At 43.5% G+C, this 19,522-nt stretch overlaps 1 protein-coding gene and 1 long non-coding RNA gene across 3 annotated transcripts in view; both read left to right on the top strand.

The window, feature by feature from the left end:
- The window catches only part of LOC133218118 (uncharacterized), a 161,204-nt gene that overhangs the window by 125,584 nt on the left and 16,098 nt on the right, over positions 1-19,522 (top strand). The window lies entirely within an intron of this gene.
- LOC133218124 (uncharacterized) lies at positions 1,055-8,274 on the top strand. 2 transcript variants are annotated; one of them, XR_009727057.1, is made up of 4 exons: positions 1,055-1,132; positions 5,605-5,710; positions 6,816-6,937; positions 7,754-8,274. It is a non-coding gene; the product is annotated as an uncharacterized LOC133218124 (long non-coding RNA). The 2 variants fall into 2 exon arrangements; XR_009727056.1 differs by lacking the exon at positions 1,055-1,132 and having other exon boundaries at positions 4,996-5,710.

The raw sequence follows: 19,522 nt of genomic DNA, 5'->3' as shown, positions 1-19,522 counted from the left end.
CTTTAAAGCAAGTTTACTTCTGGTTTTTTATTCTTGCTATTTGGTTTTTTCTGCTGCTATCCCCATGAGGCGTTCTTTCCTATGAGTCACGCACACCATAAAGAAATTACTGTTTGGCTCCAAGCTCTGCTCCCATGCCTGGAATCAACATTTTTGCAGCGAGAGATAGGAAATGAGCTGAATTTGTGGGTGATTCATTATTTACTATTTTGACCCGAGATGTGTTTTTACCGCTAGTTTTAAAAGAAGAGAAAATCATACAGTGAAATCCCTAAAACACAAGACCAAAGCTACAATGTGATCCAAGATACTAAACTTGCTCTTTTATGGCTTCTTTACATTATATACAGTAACAGTCCCTTTTGACACTGATTTTACATTTTATCAGGATTATTAATGCATTTAATTTTATTCTAGAATGGTATCTTAGTTATTTAAAAGACTCTTCAGGAGTGTATTTTCTCATATGACTCAGAAACATGGTATTGTCTGTGAATTTATATTCTTTAATGTGTGTACAATACAACATAATAAGGCACTTTTTAAATACCTATATAGTCTGGATGTGGAAAACATATGGATATACATAAACAAAGCAGTCCTGGGCACTAAAGCCCACCTAAGCTCAGAAACCCAAATTTGGAATAAACCAATTCCAGATGATAAAAGAGCAAATCAGACCAAAACCTGGCAACCAAAATCTGATCCAATTGCCAGGGGCAGAGCCCCAGGTACCACTTCCATCAGGGACAGCTGGAAGAGCCCCAGCAAAAAGGTTAAGAAGGATCATATGGAGGTCTTCTCGTTAGTGGTGTTTTAAAGGATATTAACTGCAGGTGAGGAGGGCCATGGAGATGCTGCGAGGGCTGGAGCAGTTCTGCTCTGGAGCCAGGCTTTCTTTATTCTATATAAGCATTTGCAGCTGCCAGACAATTCCAGCAGTGCCATTTGCCTGAGCTAAAGCCCAATGGATGGACCCTGAAAGCAGCCCAGCAAAATCCACCAAAATCCTCTTGGAAGCCCAGAAGCTGAAACATAACCACTGCTACCTGTACAATGTACCTGGAAAGGTTAGTCCTGGGATCAAAGGCTGCTTGGAGACAGGATTTCTTGAGCTATACAACTGCTGAAGGTTTGTCCTTTTTTATTCAATGCTTTCAGGTGAGATATTGAAATGTGTCTTTCTCCCTACAGGCTTTCCTCCCACCATGTTAAACCGTTTGTGGCTTTGAGGGGTTGATCCTCCTCCATCTCCATCACAAGCAGCTTCCCTAAACATGTGGGGGTCTTGCCCCATGCATGACTGTATATGGGTCTCAGCTCTGCTCGAGTTAGGACTCAGCTGTGGATCCGTACATTAACAGAATATAAAGACTATGTAAATGCCATGAATCAGCTTTTCACTTAAAGGAGTGAAAATAAAACTGGGACCAAGCTCTGAAAGCCTTGCTTGAACCCTTTGCAAGTCACATTCTAAAATTAGATTTAGACATTTAGGTCATAATAAAGCCGATGCTGCCACCGAGTTTGTTTGGATGTAACTCACTGCAGCGCTTCTGCCAGTAGAAACAAATTAGAAAATGCTGGCTAGCTCATCAAATCCTAATGATTTATTCATTTGGAACTAAAGCAGTTGCAGAAAGTTCCTAAGTAAGGCAGTGCATCTCCATCCTTGGCAGAGACAGATGAAAAGGGCAATGACTTTAATTTTTACTGCAGGAAATGGAACACATCTGGGATCAAGAAGGTCTCTTTTATGGTGGCCATCACTTCTGGTGGGAAGGGAGGAAGAGAAGATTAATTTCCCAGAGGAGGCCATAATATAGTTAGGAATCTATAAACTAAAATATTGCTCAGAATAGTTTCTCTTTGTTGAAGTGAACATTATCTGTTTATGCTTTCAGGAGGGCTTCTGCATTTGAAGATGTGTTTCTGCAGTGCAGGTGGCATTTCTGATGTAACTAATAGTCTTGTAACCATAAGACTCTGTGCAATGAGACTGTCTTTCTATGCTGGATGCAAGCAGATGGAGGGAAGTAGAAGCTATCAATGACATCCCATAAAAGCCACTCAATATCTGTGCATTGTTGCCAAGTTGTAATTTCAGCAAAAGATGTATGATTTCTGGTTGGGAGGAAGAATGGGTTTTAAAGCCTCGCACCCTGAAAGCAGCAAGATCGCCATGTACCATCCTAAAATACCTCGAAACACAGGAAGCCAGAGTTAAACTAGCAGAGGCCCTGGACTGTAATTTACAAACAACATCTTAAGCCATCCCACTGGTTTTGGAGTCTGATTAATGATCCTGAAGGCAGTGTGTACAACCAGCAGGCAAACAGCATCTAACATTTTCCTATGTCTGCTTGGCTGAGACTGCTTTAAACAGTTTCTTCAGAAGGGTTTGATGTCCAACTGGGCATATGCTGAGCTGCTTGTGGCAAGGAGACCAGGGGCCTGTTGACCATCATTGGATGCATCAGGGACAATCTCCTAATTACTGAGGCTGCTCTAGCTGCTGAAGTGTCCTGAGGTCTCTCCCACTCATCAGGAGTGCTAAAATCTCTGCTCCCCATTCAAAGGGACTGTTCTCAGCTCTATCTCCTTGAGCTGTTAGGGCTCTTTCTAATTAAAAGCAAGCCCATTTTTAGTATTCTTGCTCCTGACTGAGTGATTTTGGGAAGATGTATAAGACCATACAAATCACAACAGTACTCAGGGCCAGGTTGGAGGGGCTTTGGAGCAAGCTGCTCTAGTGGAAGGTGTCCTTGCCTGTGGCAGGGGTTGGAACTGGATGAGCTTTAAGGTCCCTTCCAATCCAAACCATTCTGTGATTCAAACCCACGTAGGACTGCAGCAACAGAAGCTCTCACAAGCCCCTGCACAGGAAATGAGATCTCAATGGCATTTCTGTCTCATTTCTGAAGCAGCCCAGCCCCGTTCCTCTTCCTTTTCAGAACACGAACAATGTGTAGAACAGTGTATATATTGCTACCTGCGAGCTGGGGTTTTGTTCATTGTTACTGCAGTGATAAATACAGACTTTTCACACAGTTTGCTTTGTAAAGCCAACAGTTGGCTCCAATCAAATGCTCTGTGAGTACAGGATGCACATTACAGGGAAGAATTTACTGGACTGGCAAAGTCAGGTCCACAAAAACAATGAAATGACATGATTAAAACTTCCTAAGCAGTCTTAAATCAGGCATAAACATTATAATAAAGCCTTATAATAAGTAATTGAAGAACCATTTTGTCATTACACCCCTGTGGCAGAGCTGAAAAGAGCTCAAAAATGAGGTGTTTGCACTTTCTGTCTTCTCGTTGCCTACTGCATCTTGCAATATGCTGTTAAGCACTTTTTCAAGATTGTGATACTTACTGTCACTATCAAGTTAATGATACTTCTCATCTCAGTCCTGCCCAGTGAACATCGCAGATGTCTATCAATAACGTACTTTCACACCAATTTGAGGTGTGAAGATTCAGCTCCTCAGGGTAACAAGGACAGAAATGAATCAGAAGTGTCCACCTCCTCTGCTTAGATGCTGCCTCGGATGTGGAGCTCTGTCAGAGGATTTAGAGGTATGGAGCATTTTGTTTGTTTGACAACTTCAGCTAACCCTAGGTAGAACAAGTTAATGACAGCTCTGGAGTTCTGAATCAGAGGTCTGCATGAAGATGACCATTAATAAGTGGTGAATCTGCAGGGAACTGGTTAACTCAAACTATGTAAGGCACCAACTGTTACAGGTAATCCTAAGCAAGCTTAAGTAAGGTCCATGCCCAGACAAGGTCCACCCATTGCAGGGAAACAGGCAGGTGCCACATAGGACAAAGGAAAAGTAGCATCATGGAGTTGCACTTTATTGGGCTGATTGATGCAAGGCTGATCTAAGGCTGAACAAGTGCCCTTTTGGAGTATTCTTAACCCATTTCCATATTTTAATGTGCCTTTGTGCGTATCTTCCCTTATGTCTAGTTGCGATAACCACACGAGGAGAGGCGATGCTATCCAGAGGGACCAGGCCATCATCAGCACATGTACCATTACTGTCTGAGATATGCGGGTCTGAGGTTCTGGGTGGAAAAGAGTAAATAATGGCAAAGACTCGTCAAAATCACAGCTTTTGCATAGAATTTCGTGCTGAGGAGACAGAACAGATCTGTGTTTAGACCTGGAGTGCTATTTAGCAGTATGGTTTGGAGGAGCTGGCTCAGAACAAAAGAGAAAAAGAGGATCTGGGGCTCTTCCAGTGACACTTTCACTGTTGCAAGATTTTAAAAGGTCACAGTGAAAAACCCAGTTGCTGGATGCTCGTCTGGGTTTCCACAGCTCACTGGATGGCCAAGCCCACATAATGCAATTAAGTTGTGCTTTGGGATCCACGTCTGCTCAGGAGGCTGAATTTCAGAGCGTTTCAGTGCGGTTCTTGTTTTCCTTCGGCTGAGATTTTCCGGCGTGGCTGCATCTTTCAGGTGTGGCACTTGATTTGTGTGAGACCTGAGGTGGGAGTCAATAAAAACCAGCCAAGCCACAGCACACCTCAAAGAGAAAAGGTGCTTGGAAGCATTAATGCTTATTTACCCTGGAAAGGAGCAATTCAACAACATGTTTTCCTCCAGCGTTAAGATGAACTTGTTGTTTAACTCCTTTATTACCAAAGGCTGCTGAGTTCCCAGGGAGTAGCACGGCTGAGACACATCAGTGTTTCCTCTTCAGAAAATGGAAGTGGTGCACTATTGTTCTTTTTGCTTCTTTTGGTGGGAAAAATAACATCTGAGTTCCTTTACCACTTTCTGAGCAGAGCTGCAATGGGGCCCAGCCAACGGTGACCTTTCAGAACGCAGGGGAGGAGGAGATACGATGGAACTACAGCTTGTTCCTCATTTGTAATGAGCCCTTTGCAAAATACTACCTGTGTTTCCAGGACCCACGGATGCAGAGCCACGTGGACAACCAAATGATCAGCCTTCCTCTTTCATTTCCTTCAGCAGCTGCAGCAGTGGCGGTGTTCAGCTGACCCATAAATACATATATAGATAATCATTCTTTGTAATCAGAGCATTTAAATAGCTTTAAAATGCACCAGCAAAAGGCGCCATATGGAAAACTCTGATTGAAAACATATGGGAAGTTGCATCAGAAAGAGTTGGGTTTGCTTTGTGTGGATGTTGATTTGCTCTGCTCACAATTACTTGGGGAAATAGCAGAGAAAATACATTTCCTTTTTTGCTGAGTGCCATCTAAGCACCATGGGTTGATAACTTCAGTGTTACTGTGATCTCTACCACTTTCTGCCAGCTGAGAGACTTCTTTATCTCGAATCATGTTTCCTATTAATAACTACTAGACAAAAGTTTAGTTATGCATTATTCATAGCTTTTCTTTTAAGTCATTGACACCACCTGCACTTAACTCCAAACCCAGTCCTGAATCAACTTCCACAAATCCCTGCCAGATTGAAAATGTAACTATTGCAGTAAAACAATGTTTTACTTCTTTCCTTCCTAGAGCTGTTTTAATTATTTATCACTTTGTTTTGTACTAGTAACAAGCTGCTGCTCCTTGTCCTGCCTATAATTGTGTTTATTTGTTAATGACAGAGAGAGAAAGAGAAGCGACTGCTGTAAGAGTGGAAACAATCTTAAATCATCTTCAGTCCTGACTTGCATCTGGCACAGTCCCATTCATCTAACAGAGGCTATACACGTATGTAAATCAGACAAGGCCCTACGTTCTCATAACAACAAAAGAGCAAAGTAAATCAACTAAGGACTTAGAAAAGAGTGTTAATGATTACAGAAGGCAAAATTGCTGGCATTATGTGTAGTACAGATTTCCTTTCATTTACAGCCCAGACAATTCATCCCTGGTAGTGCTCAAGGCCAGGCTGGATGTGGCTTGGAGCAGCCTCCTCTAGTGGAAGGTGTCCCTGCCCATGGCAGGGGTTGGAACTGGATGAGCTTTAAGGATCTATGAATAGCAAAATCTTAAATGTATTTTTCAATTCATGAAGAAAATAAAGGTCCAATTTAACAAGGGTGGTTTATGCAATTTAATCTTTGATTCTATTGTTTTCTACCTATAAATAAGAAAAAAAAAGAACAAGAAAAAATGATTTCTCTGACAATAGTGGGATACTCAGTATCAGTGTGCATGTGTCTGTGCCAAGTGCTGCTCATAGAACCCCAGACTGGTTTGGGTTGGAAGGGACCTTAAAGCTCATCCAGTTCCAACCCTCACACCACAGAAAGGGACACCTTCCACTGGAGCAGCTTGCTCCAAGCCCCTGTGTCCAACCTGGCCTTGAGCACTGCCAGGGATGTGGCAGCCACAGCTTCTCCGGGCACCCTGTGCCAGCGCCTCACAGTGCTCCTTCCAGCACAACAGGAAAAGACATCTGTACCTCTCAGTTTATTTGCTGTTTCATTTCAAGTATTCAGATTCTGGTTTGTAGCAAAACAGGGACCTTGGATGTTGGGCTGGAAAGCTGGAAGACCAAGCCAGCCACAGAAGTGCAGCAGTGCTGACCTGTGAACCTGTGCCACAGAGGGATGTGGCAGGGCAGCCCAAAGGGTATTTGTTGGGGACGTGCTGCAGTAACGTGCCCGAAATGACCTTTTCTAGTCAGGCTGTGGATGCATTTCTCATTCCAGTTCAATCACTTTACTTGGACAGGGTCAACGACAGTGTTTGTTCTACTATTATCTTCAAGCAGTGCTTTAATAAAGGCATTACCTTTTACTTGTGATTTATTTTTATTTTCTAATTCACATGCTTAAAAATAGTTTCTTATCTTCTCTTCTTCGTCCAGTGTCACTGAACTGAGGTGAGCAGCAGCACTACCTAGTCATCGTTACAGTGATAGTTTGGTACCCTGGTACCTCCTTACCCTGGAAAGACTCACACCATGAAGACCATGTGATCCTCAGTCAGGTACAAGAAGTACTTTGCTGTGATCTCCATCTTCTCCATATCCTTACATCCAGAAGGACCTCTTGCTCTCAATTTGAGTTTCTAAATGTACTTGTTACTCTTTTATCCTCCTTCCAGAATTGATAGACCTTGAGCTTACAGCAGTACAAATAACTTCTGCCCTTAAAATTAAAGGTTCTAGAAAGACTGCAACAGATGGAATGAATAAAGTTTCAAACGCTTTCCAAACCATTTGTCAGATCACGTCTTCTCCTGCAGTGGGAGGCTGGCAGCAGTGACCTGTGCTGGGAAATGCTCACTGCACCAGCGTGGCCTTGGTATTTGTAGGCTGATTTTTGTTTTGAGTATAACTCTTGACTCATGGAAAAATAATCCAAGTGTTCTGGGCTGGTCCCGGACTTGATCTTCCTTCAATTAATGACTGTCTGTGTCAAAATAAGCGTGGAGAAGCTTTTATGATAACGTTTTTACGCTCTTGCCTCCTTGTTGAGAGATAGGAGTCACTGGAAGGCAGCTCCCAGCAGCTGTTTGCTATGTGGGTGGTTGGGGTTTCCAGTGAGCGCAATTCCAGCCATCAGCTCTGCTGTCTCCAGACACACAGTGACATTTTGTGTCAGAAATTAATGCTAAGATGTGAAATTCAACCAGGCAGCTTTAACCAGGGTGCTGTAACAGTTGCTTTAGGCAAACATCCCTCAAAGTCGGTACATTGGGAGGCACACACACCAAACAAGATCTAAACAGCTAAATTTAGGCTGGATAGGAAATTACCTTGAGGTTAAGTAAAGTTTTTCTGCTACTTTGTTTTGTTTTTAGATTACCCAAGAGATGTTCCTTCCTGGAAAGGGAAATAGGAGAGAGATACAGAGCTGTTTTTCAATCCCTTCATTTACATGGCCTCATTTCAAGTACGTTTTATTGTGTGTTCGTGATTTAAACCTTACCAGCGCCTATTTTCAGATGGAAAGATTTGAAGTGCCAGTTCCAGGTCTGTGTGCAGCACAGCTCCTATTGCAGCCTCCTTCCTGGGCAGGGGGGCACTTTCCATCCAGACTCTTGCCTGCTCTGGACACAGGTGGACAGTGTAAAAGTGTATTTTCAAAGATCCCTTTGCACCTTGTAGTTAGAACCAGTATTTATGGCAAAGTTGCATTCCAGAACAGAGGAAAAATCACAAGCTCTGCTGTGTAATGTCTAAACCAGAGGAGACAGAGCTCCTCGATCCAGGAGCTCCAGCCAAATCTCTGTGAAATCTAACCCACAGACTTTCTGGGTTCATATTTTATCATCTACATTCTCACTTGGATATCATTTTGCTTAAAGAGATGCTTCTAAACGTAAATCTTGGAGCTAAGCATGTGTCCATCAAGCCAGATCTGTAATTTCTGATCTTTCTCATTAAAGACACAAGCTTTCTTTGTGCTCATGTGATTTTTCCCCTACTTGTTTTATGTTGCAGTAATCATGGTAGAAGTAGCTATAGGAAAGCGCACAGTTACAGTTTTATTTACAGATCCAGGATATAAATCTAGTTGCTTAAGCAAGCAAAAACTGCTTAAACAATTGTTAAAGCAAACATGAAGGATGAGGTTCACTGGAAAGGATTCCAAAAATGCTCTGAAAGTTGGGGCTTGGTGGTTTTTCTTTGTTTAAAGGCTACACACCATCATACCATCACTCCTTGTAACTGCTATGGAGGTGGTGCGAGAGGAAGAGGAGCCTCAGCACTTGCATAAAGAGGTTCTCGTGTTGGTAAATCTGTTACCTGTGCTGCTGGAGTGCCCTCACAGGCTCCTGCAGCCCAGGGGTGGCAAAAAAGCATTTACAGAGGGAAACCAGGCCTAGATGGGGCTCCCTTGTCCCCTTCACTGAAAGCATGGCTGGGTAAGGATCTGTAGGGAAAAATAGGTGAGAAACTGCTTTGTTGGCACTGAGTGTTCAGGGACTTCCAGAGCTGCAGCAAGCCAGGTTAAACAGCTCAGCAGTGAAATCTCCCTTTGAAGGCTGCTATTTACTTGCACCAAAGTTACTCTTCAGCAAGAAGTGATAGGAACATACAGTTTCAGATCAAGGAAATGCCACTGTCTTAATAATACGTAGTAACACAGGATGTCAGGGTGGCATCGAGCTAGACAGTGAGATGGGAGAATCATTTGCAGAACAGAAATAGCAGATGTTGGAGGTTATTCCTTGAAACACAAATACAGTCAAGGGCTGGAGCAGCTCTGCTCTGGAGCCAGGCTGAGAGAGCTGGGCTGGGGCAGCCTGGAGAAGAGAAGGCTCCTGAAGGGGAGACCTTAGAGCAGCTCCAGTGCCTAAAGGGGCTGCAGGAAACCTGGAGAGGGGCTTGGGACAAGGGCCTGTAGGGACAGGCCAAGGGGAATGGCTTGAACCTCCCAGAGGGGAGACTGAGATGAGCCCTTAGGCAGAAGCTCTTCCCTGTGAGGGTGCTGAGGCGCTGGCACAGGGTGCCCAGAGAAGCTGTGGCTGCCCCATCCCTGGCAGTGCTCAAGGCCAGGTTGGACACAGGGGCTTGGAGCAAGCTGCTCTAGTGGAAGGTGTCCCTGCCTGTGGCAGGGGTTGGAACTGGAGGAGTTCTAAGGTCCCTTCCAACGCAAACCAGTCTGGGGTTCTGTGATTACTGCTTTTTGCATTTCATCCTTCCAAAGTGCCTTGAAGTGCTGGTGAAATTTGTGCCAGAAGAAGTTTCTAAACAACCTCTGAACTGCAAAGCTTTTACTTCCCTATTGCATGTACAAAATAGCTCTGGTGATACACCTGATGGTACAGGGTATCCTGCAAATGATGCTAAAAAGTAGAGGACAGACAGCAAGCCATTTTTAGCTTAGTGGATAGACTACTGCTGTCCTTACATGCACTTCATAAATAATTTTGAAGGTTCTGAAGAATGCATTATTCAAAGCATCCAGCTATTTCTTCTGAGACTGAGTGTGTCCACTGGCACCTTATGAAACACTCACTGTATTTAATTATTAATGCTTTTTTTCCAGTATTTGTGAGGGTTTTTTCACGCTGTACAACATGTGCAAGTTCTCTTCCCAAATTGACAAGAACAAAGATGGAGCCGAGCGTCGTCTTGGCCATGACAAAGAACCATTGCTGTTCTTCACCATCCTTCCTAAGGGTCACAACGTACAGGTTTTACCAGAGTGTTTTATCCAATGGCTTCTGGTGAGGTGAGCTGAGGATGCTGCTTTTAAATACGTAAAAGAAACAAAACCAAACAAGAAGAAAGTTATTACTGAACTTAAGCACTGAATTAGAATTACTTTATGAACTTCGTTTGCATGTTCTGGCTTAGCAAAAAATCTGTCCTGCAGCTCCTGACACTCCATCAGCTTGGACCTTCTGTGCCACTGGAAAATGCCATCACAAAATGGCACTGTTTTAAACCCTTTTCTTTGTGAGGTGCACCACATTCCTTTCAGCCCACGAATGGTGATGGGACGAGAGAGAACAAAGACTTTTTCATTGTGATCTGGGAGATTTGGTGTGTGTTTGAACAGGTACGTAAAGCCGAGAAACAGAAACAATACGGTCCAAGTTTCAAGATTTAGCGTGGTTTTCAGGAGGTGCCAATATGCTACATGTGTAATGTGCATATTTCTGGAAAATTATGAATCACATACTTTTTCTTCCTGTAAAAATGACAGCTGTTTTCTAGGATGTCAAATCTGTAATTCCTTCCAAAGAGCAAAACAAATTAAGTAAGACTAACTGAAGTGGTAGGGACAATATTTTGAAGAATGGGAAGTAGAGCAGATCGCATCCCATTTTGCTGCATATTCATGGTGGGGAAGGAAAGAGGCCTCCATACTTGCATTGTGTGGATAACATGGCCCATGCATGGTAGCAGAAATGATTTCTCTTATCAGACACCACTTCATCCTGGACCAAATACGTGGGCTTCTTTCATATGCAATGCAATTAATACATCTTCCTGCTGACTTCCTTCCCGTGGGTGTTGGATTAAGACTGCAGTAGATTGTGTACAGCAAACCAGGTGAGATGCCAGCTCCAAATTGGCAAGGACTGTCTGTCCCCCTGAGCATGAAGAAGCCAAACACCAGCAATCCCAAAGAGGACGTGTTGTACAGACAGGAACAAACTTGTATCTACTTGGAAATGCCTTCATGGCCTTTGCAGCACTACAAATACATGTGGCTTGGTAGTTTCATTGTGCTATTTTGAAGAGGGAATTTTACAAGGGCATTTAATGACCGGACAAGGGGAATGGCTGTAAACTTCCAAGAGGGTAGATCTAGATTATATGTTAGGAAGAAGTTCTTCCCTGTGAGGGTGCTGAGGCGCTGGCACAGGGTGCCCAGAGAAGCTGTGGCTGCCCCATCCCTGGCAGTGTTCAAGGCCAGGTTGGACACAGGGGCTTGGAGCAAGCTGCTCTAGTGGAAGGTGCCCCTGCCCATGGCAGGGGGTTGGAACTGAATGAGCTTTAAGGCCTCTTCCAACACAAACCACTCCAGGATTGTATGATTCTATGGTATTTGCCCTTTATTGAGATTATCTGGTACCAGGGTTTTATTTCTTTAATCTTTTAGGAGCAGAAAAAACCCCACAAAGGAATAATTCCCATTCATGATGTCTTCTTTCAGGTAGAATCAGTTAAACATGAAGCTTCATCACACAGCTTTTATGCTGAAGTAAGAATTCCCATAGCAAAAAACAGCATTTCTGCCTGTTTGTGAAATTACTTTCATTTAAAGTAGTAATTTGATGTTGAGAAGAAAGGCAAACAATTACAGCAGTCGCTCTCTGTGGTGCAAGTACATTCATGCTTTTTCTGCCTTCTGTCTGCAAAGGCAATATTTACATAAGCATACAAATCATATCACATATTGAACTAGTGCTAGAACTGCAAATATTAAAACTGCAATGATATTTTGTTGATGTTTTAAACGGTTGATGGTCAGGAAATGCCAAAGCATTGATGAAACAGCTGGATGCCAGGTGTTTTCCAGGGCCCATCTTTGGGAAGTTGCCTTTTGAACATCTGTAGGCATTAAGTTTCTTCTTAAGAAAGCCCCATACCACCTAACAGGGCATGACAGAAGAGATCTGTTCTGGTACTCAATGTACTTTCTAATTCTTTTCTTCCTGAAGAGCAGGTAACACTATGGGAATGTAAAGATCAGCAGGAAAAGCCCCTCTGCCTTCGATAGCAAGTGGCATGTTGAGATGCCGATGGAGAAGATTATCCAAGCACACATGTTGCTGCCGTTTAATTATTCCCTTTCCTGTAAAGAGCCTGGCTTTAATTAAATGGCAAAACAAAGTGAGAACTTTTCTCCAAGCCGTTTTCAAGTGCTCGCTTCCTCCTCTGCGTTCTGTGGTTTATTAGATTTGAATGAGTAATGGGGTGGTTTCATTTGTTTAGTAAAATTAAAGTGGTCAGTAACAATTTCCTGTCTGAGCAAACGTGGGCTGATTAATAATATTGGTGATGGTGGTGAATAGGTTTCCTTTGCAGCACATGGGTTGAGCTGCCAGCCTGCTGCTGCTCGGGGGTTTCCAGACGTCTTGGTACTTAGGCTCAGTGTCAATGCTCACCAAGAGAAACTGTGCTTACAGGGCTGGGCTGGCACAGGAGTAGTTCAAAAGGAGGCTGAACACCAAAGCAGCATGGAAGAGATACGTTTTCAACCAAAAGTGATCTTCCTTCTTACCCAAGCATCTGATAATTTGCATTTGCAGAGCCAAGTTTAGGTGTGGTACGAGCCCTGGAAACACCAGTGAGGTGTCCAGATTTGGAATGTGCATCTCTCATTCAGAATGGTAGAGAAAATGTTTGCCTGGTCCTCACCAATGTGTTTTCCAGCATTGCTGGCAGGGATGGAAATCCCTATCAGAGAATCTTTTTGCTTTTCACAGAAACACAGTCTACTTTACCCTGCACACAACAGGCTTGCAGAATGCCATGATCCTGGGTCAAAATCTACAGCATCTCATTAATTTGAACTAGCAGCAAAAATGGTAGGGAAATCAAATGCATTTTGCAAACCTTGGCATGGCACTTAGTATTTTCACTCCCACTGAAAACACTGTGGAGAACTTTATCTCTGTTTATACTTGAAAAAAGCCACGTGTAACTAGGGGATACAATCTCCCTACCTAAATTGCAGTTACCAGTTCACACAATATTTGGCAGTCAGTTTTCCCATATGCATTACAGATTTTTGCCTGAATTTTATTCATTGCCTCTTCAGAGAGTCAGCCACACAGACAGGTACTGATCAGCTCACCCAAAATCCAGTGAGACAGCCCTCTTGCAAAAGGCATTTGGAAAAGGATGAACTCTCCCACAGTTATTCTTGCTGTATCTAAACACTGATGGAATTTGTGGCAAGTAAATGCTTATTGCATGTGAAATTACTTGGGCTGTGATATGACATAAAAACTGTCATAGTCCATGAGTTTTAAAATGTGATGGCAGACACGGAGTACCAGAGAAACATCAGCCTTGTTGCAACACTTATGGAGTCCATGACAAAAATGCTGTCTCCAATTATTGCTCTTCAGTTGATGACAAATACAATGCTTTTGCCATTAGTAGGCAAACACCAGGGCCTGTCAGCACGTAAGACTTCAAAACCTTATATCAACATCCAGAAGTTTGTTTTACAGAGCTGATTCAACAGACTGCTGACATGTTTCTTTGCTAAACTTAGTTCTTCGGTCATTTTCCATTGATCCTCATGTCTGCAGATGACCATTAAATTAACTTGGTTCTTTCTAGAAGATACAGAGTATTCCAATGGTCACTATTAGCTAGACTGATAGGTTGATAAACACGGATTCTGTAAATAAAACACTTTGAACATCAACACCAGTGCTTTCTACAAGGGATGCCAGAGCATAGACAACTTCCACAAGAATCGTTCCACCCAAGGTCCAATTTGGAGTATTTGAGTTCCCTTAATTTTTACTGCCATTGGTGTCAAAATGAGATGCTTTGCACTTCAGAGAAGATATTGGTGGCACATGGACTCCAGGCCTCATGGAAAATGTTGATTGGCTGTCTCAGGAAGGTAACTCACTGAAAAAAGGGTTTCAGCCTAGACTAAATTAGAACGACTTCTGTGAAAGGGAAAGCACACGATAAGTAGATATATCTTCAAAAAAAGACTTTAAAAAGAGGCACACTTCTTTCCTTAATCGTACTTCCTAACGCAGATAACACCAAGCCTTTGCACAGAGAGGAAGTCAGAGAAATGACGCCGTTCCACATGAACAAGCAGGTTGTGTGGGTGTAACCGAATCAGAAATTACACTAATAAATGATGTCTCTCCTCTGACAGCCCAAAGCACTCTGCAGATGTTAATTCAGTTGGGCAACAGAGATAGGCAAATATATTATAGTTTTAGAGCTGAAGGGTCAGAGAAATGTAACGATGTAAGTGTCTTGCTTGAGGTGAGACACGAGGCTAACGAAGAGGGGGGCTGGTATGCCTGTGTTATGACTTGTAGACCTGTGGTCTAACCACCAGACAAGAAAAGGCTTATAAAAATTAACAGTATTAGAAAAGATTATGCTCCCCAGCAAAATACCAAGTTCCTGTGAAGACCTGTGAATTGCTTGCGTAGCTTTTGCAAAGGGCTCTCTCAGAGACATTGTCTGTGGTTCCTCTGTGTGTGTGTCTGCGTCAGGACTTTTGAACAGTTACTCAGAAGTCAGATGTGTTTCTTTTCACCTTGTCTGCAAAACTCAGATGTCAGGTACAGATTAGACCCTGTCTGCTTCATGGCAGGAAAACAAAGTGCCTAGAGCTACCCCATCCTCATTTAAGAAAACCCAAACCCGTCTTTTTGCTTCAAGTTCAAAGCAATGAGATTGCAGCTGTTTTGCCAAAGCAAATGCATAGCCAGAAGTCATCTGAGAATTTTAAATTACTAATAAGTTAGATCTGAGAATTTTAAATTACTAATAAGTTAGATAAATTCCTCTAATACAGCTACAGTTAGATAAATTCCTCTAATACCACCTGGTTTGGGTGCAGCCGGTGAAGCGTGGCTCCCATCCATCCATTCCAGCCATGCTCACCTTCTTCCATCTCCTTGAGTCTGTCCTATTGTTTCCTCTCTTGAACGAGAACTGATTTTAGCACCTGGTGCGGTCGGTAAGGTGGGAGCTATCAGTTTAGTCACTAATCATGTTTGTCACAGACTGAAAATAAGCAACTGCAGCTTATCCTTGTGTCACACTCGTTTGAAAGGTCAATTTGATCACCAGTCCATTTCCATTACCTGTAGGCTCTTGCTGAAAATTGGCAATTTCCTCTGCATTAAGTCCTGGGCTTGGATGACAAAACCTGGCTCTAGATTGTAGGAAGAGAAAGTTTGGGGGTGTTTTTCATGACTCAGCTCTAGCACAGGGCCACAGTTTGCTAATTTCTTTTTGACTGAGGATTTTGCAAGTGGGCTCTAACTTGACAAAACCCATGAATGAGCCTAATGTAGATCATTTGTGTAACTGTTCTTGTAAATCCTTATGAGTTTGCATGATAATCTTTACCCTTTCTGACCCTCCAGCCTATGTCCCGTCCTCCTACCCCACTCCTACACTTTGAACTTCAGTGCACAACTCTTGGCTGTCTCTGGTCCTTGCAGGTCTGACTTTTGCAGCCACCCATGCAACCCTTCTGGCTCCAGAGGGGACAAAACACAGCCTGTTTCAGAGCCAGGGATCTTGTTTAATGCCATTAGATCCACACCTTGGGTATAGATTGTTCTTTGCAGGGTAAGTGTATTCCAAAGTGTTGGTGTTGCAGCTGAAATATTGTGCAACACATGATATACATAAAGGCAGGCTCAGCCAGAAGTGATGCAGCAGTGCCATCCTGTACCTGGGTTATGATTAATTCTGCCTTTCAGCGCATGAAACATCAGCTATCAATCTCCCTCCCTTCTTCTTTTACTTTAAAAACAGCAGAGACACTACCTGAGATATATTATGGTGCCATAAAGGATGCCACTTATTTATTTAGAATAAATTAAATGGGGTTTAATGGAGCATGTGTTGGGCTCCAAGCCAGTGGACAGGTTCTGGTGTTCTGGGCTTCGGTGCAGATGCTCTATAATCAGAGTTTTCAAATGAAAACCCATGTCGATTCATGGGCACTTTAAAAGCTCATCTTGGCTTTACCCCAGCTGCTTGAACTGCAGTCCTTTGCCTGACTCTCCCATCGCTTGAGATGGGAGAAAACTGGGCTCCAGCTCTAGATGAGCTTTCATTCCTGCTGGACTCCAGACACAGGGCTCTCAACATTTCATTTCCAGGCCTTGCCCATGGGAGCCAGAGCTTCCTTCTGGGAAAGTGTTTCCCACACACAAGGAGCAGGCACCATGGAGGCATTGATGGAAACATCAGAACAATGTTTGACATTGCTCAAAATCAGGGCACTGCAACCATCACCCCTGTGCTGGCCATCACAAGGGTTCCTGGGGCAGGTTTTACTCCGCACTGGGCACCCCTCCCATAAATATGGATTGGGGTGTCTTAAGGGATTTAAGCTTAAATGTCAACTCCCTGTGTCCCTCCAAGTACTCACTGTGCTCTCCAGCAATCCCACCACTAAGGGGATGGTGCAATGGTCAGAGATGAAAAGGAGCATGTATCCAAATGAAGCCAGGCTACTGGGGAATAAAGTCACGTAGCTATGGGAAAAACATGTGTCTGTGAAGACTTCCCTTGACTCTAGCACACACATTCTGCCCGTTGTAAACTGTCTTTTTATATAACTTGACCTAACAACATCTGCAAAATTCTTGCCTTTTTGAAACTGCTATGAATAGGTCACTGTTTATTTCTGATTAAGCCTGATTCATTTATCATTCTGGTCAGGCTTTCATTCCTCTAAATACATCTAGTCTCAAGATTCTTAGTATTGAAAATACATGTTTCATAGTAATTCTGAGGTCAGGAAAACAGTCAGCCCAAGAGCATGTGCACATTTCTGCAGCTTAAAGTTTATTTTTTGCTTGCTAAATTAAAAATAATAGCAGTGTGTTTGCACTAAATCACAATTTTGAAAGGAAATTTAAGGCAATCATTTCTATAGAGGCTTTAGCAGTTGGCTGAGTATTTACGTGTAAATTGTGCCTAGAGACAGTTCGATAAACCCCCTGTTCAATTTGTCATACAGTTACAACATTGACATGTTGTAGGAAATGTAAACCATTTAGGGATAGCAGTAGATATTTGTCTAGGCAGTAAGCTCCCAAGCTCACACACAATTTTTCACGTGCTCTTACACAGAAGCCAATTTTGAAGCAGAATTAAGGCTAAAATACCTTTTATCAGAACCTGCTAGCTAATTAAGATCAAATTTGCAAGAGCCCAAGACATCCCAAAGATAATGACATCCCTGCCTATAGGATAAAAGTTGGCAGGGGATGGTGAGAAGAGATGTGTGTTGGGATGCTGGTGGTGAGGACATGTGGTCCTTGGCTGCCCGCCCCAGGGGACAGCCAGGAGGACATGGGAACCCCACAGTGGGTGAGGGTAAGGGTCAGACACAAATACGTAAGCTGGATTACTTGGCCATGTAGAGAACAACTTGTTTCTTTGCAAAGTTTCCACTCAAGGCTTTGACCTGGTGGTTTCTGTGTATTTCCCAAGTTAATTTTCCTTCCTGCTGCAGCACTAGGTAACCCCAAGGGATGCCCCAGGAGGGGAGCTGCAGGTTGACCCTGCTGTGGGATGCACACAGGGACGAGCTAGGAGGTGCTCCAAGGACTCAGTACCCAGCCCCAGCCTGTGGCCATTTCACAGGTTTCTGCTCTAGCTGGTGTAAAGCCAAGTGAACACATCACTTCTCCAACTAGTGTTGGACTAATTTGGGCCTGACGATGGAGGTGAAAACAGAGCTTCCTCTTCTCTGCACAGCTGCGCTCTGATCTGGTTATGATTTCATCTGTATTTCTAGAAATCCAGACGTTTCCAGAAATATCTGACTATGTCATAATCTAACGAATAACTAATCTCTTCATGGCTTTTCAGCATCCCCACCAGCTCCTACCACTCAACCTGTTTGTTAAAATTAGCAAAACATTACATAAAGGCTAAGGCAGTTTTCACCCCTTGCAGTTCTGTCATGCTGGTGTTGTGTTAAGTGAGCTCAGCTGAAGGGTGTTCTAATGAACACAAGCTAAACTAACCTTCCAAGAAAGGTCTGTGGGCAAGGGTGGGAAGTTGCAAGAAACATGAGGTAGCTGCTAGGAGAATGCAGACAGATGTCGGAGACAGTTCTCTATTTGTAAACAAACAAACAGCCTGACACTCAAACTGGGCCAGTCTGGTGGAAAATATCAAAGTCATGACCTCCATCCGATGACAGAAAACAGATTACACTCACTGGTACTCGCCGTTTTCCGTATCTTTGGGTACATAGTGCTGGTTTTATGAGGCTCTCCAGGGGAGATGAACTGAAGTGACCGTGCTGGGTTCCAGTGAGGTTTTACTGTTTCACCATCACCATCTGAAAGGGGACAACCGAGTCTCCATTTGTTTTTGTTTTCTTCCTGGTAAACTCCTGGCTTTATGTCTGCTCTGTAAGTTCCTTTTCTTTATTTTATTTGTTTTTACTTCTCCCTGCCCTTTTCCTTTCCTCTCCTGTTTTACCTTTTCATAGAATCCCAGCCTGGTTTGTGTTGGAAGGGACCTTAAAGCTCATCCAGTTCCAACCTCTGCCACGAGCAGGGACACCTTCCACTAGAGCAGCTTGCTCCAAGCCCCTGTGTCCAACCTGGCCTTGAGCACTGCCAGGGATGGGGCAGCCACAGCTTCAATTTCTGTTTACTTTTCCTCTGGGCAACGGAGCTGGTGCAGCGCCTGGAGCACAAGTGTGATGGGGAAGGGCTGAGGGACCTGGGGGGTTCAGTCTGGAGAAGAGAAGGCTCAGGGGAGACCTGATCGCTGCCTACAACTGCCTGACAGGAGGATGGAGAGAGGTGGGGGTCGGTCTCTGCTCCCACATAACAGGAGACAGGACAAGAGAAAACGGCCTCAGTCTGCACCAGGGCAGGTTTAGATGGAGCTGAGGAACAATTCATGCCCCAGAGGGTGCTCAGGCATTGGAACAGGCTGCCCAGGGCAGGGCTGGAGTCACCGTCCCTGCAAGTGTTCACAAACCGTGTACACGAGGCCCTCAGTGCCATGGGTTAGTGGTGGTCTTGGCAGTGCTGAGGAACGGTTGGACTGGATGATCTTAAAGGTCTTTTCCAACCTGGTTGATTCTATGATTCTATGTTCAGCCTCTAAATCCCTTAAAGCTCTACATTTTCACTCCTTAAAACTAATCCTTAATCCAGCACTGTTGTTTGCACATACATTTGTTTAAGCAGTTGAACTTAATATACCACTTCTCATTAACTGAATCATATTCCTCAGCTGCAAATAGGCCCATAGTTTATTGCAAACATGAAAAATATGATATAGGTTTTAATATAGCCTTACATGTGGTTGAATGAGCTTATTAGACATAACTCAACTGGGTGCAATTGGCTAGTCTTGCTTTTAGTTCTGCTGAGCAATAGTCTCATTGTGCTACA

Source organism: Neopsephotus bourkii, unplaced genomic scaffold (genome assembly GCF_033783945.1).
Source record: "Neopsephotus bourkii isolate Nb327-2 ecotype Australia unplaced genomic scaffold, CSIRO-AGI_Nbou_v1 NB_1189, whole genome shotgun sequence".
NCBI lineage: Eukaryota > Metazoa > Chordata > Aves > Psittaciformes > Psittacidae > Neopsephotus > Neopsephotus bourkii.
This window is presented reverse-complemented; position numbering and strand designations above follow the sequence as displayed.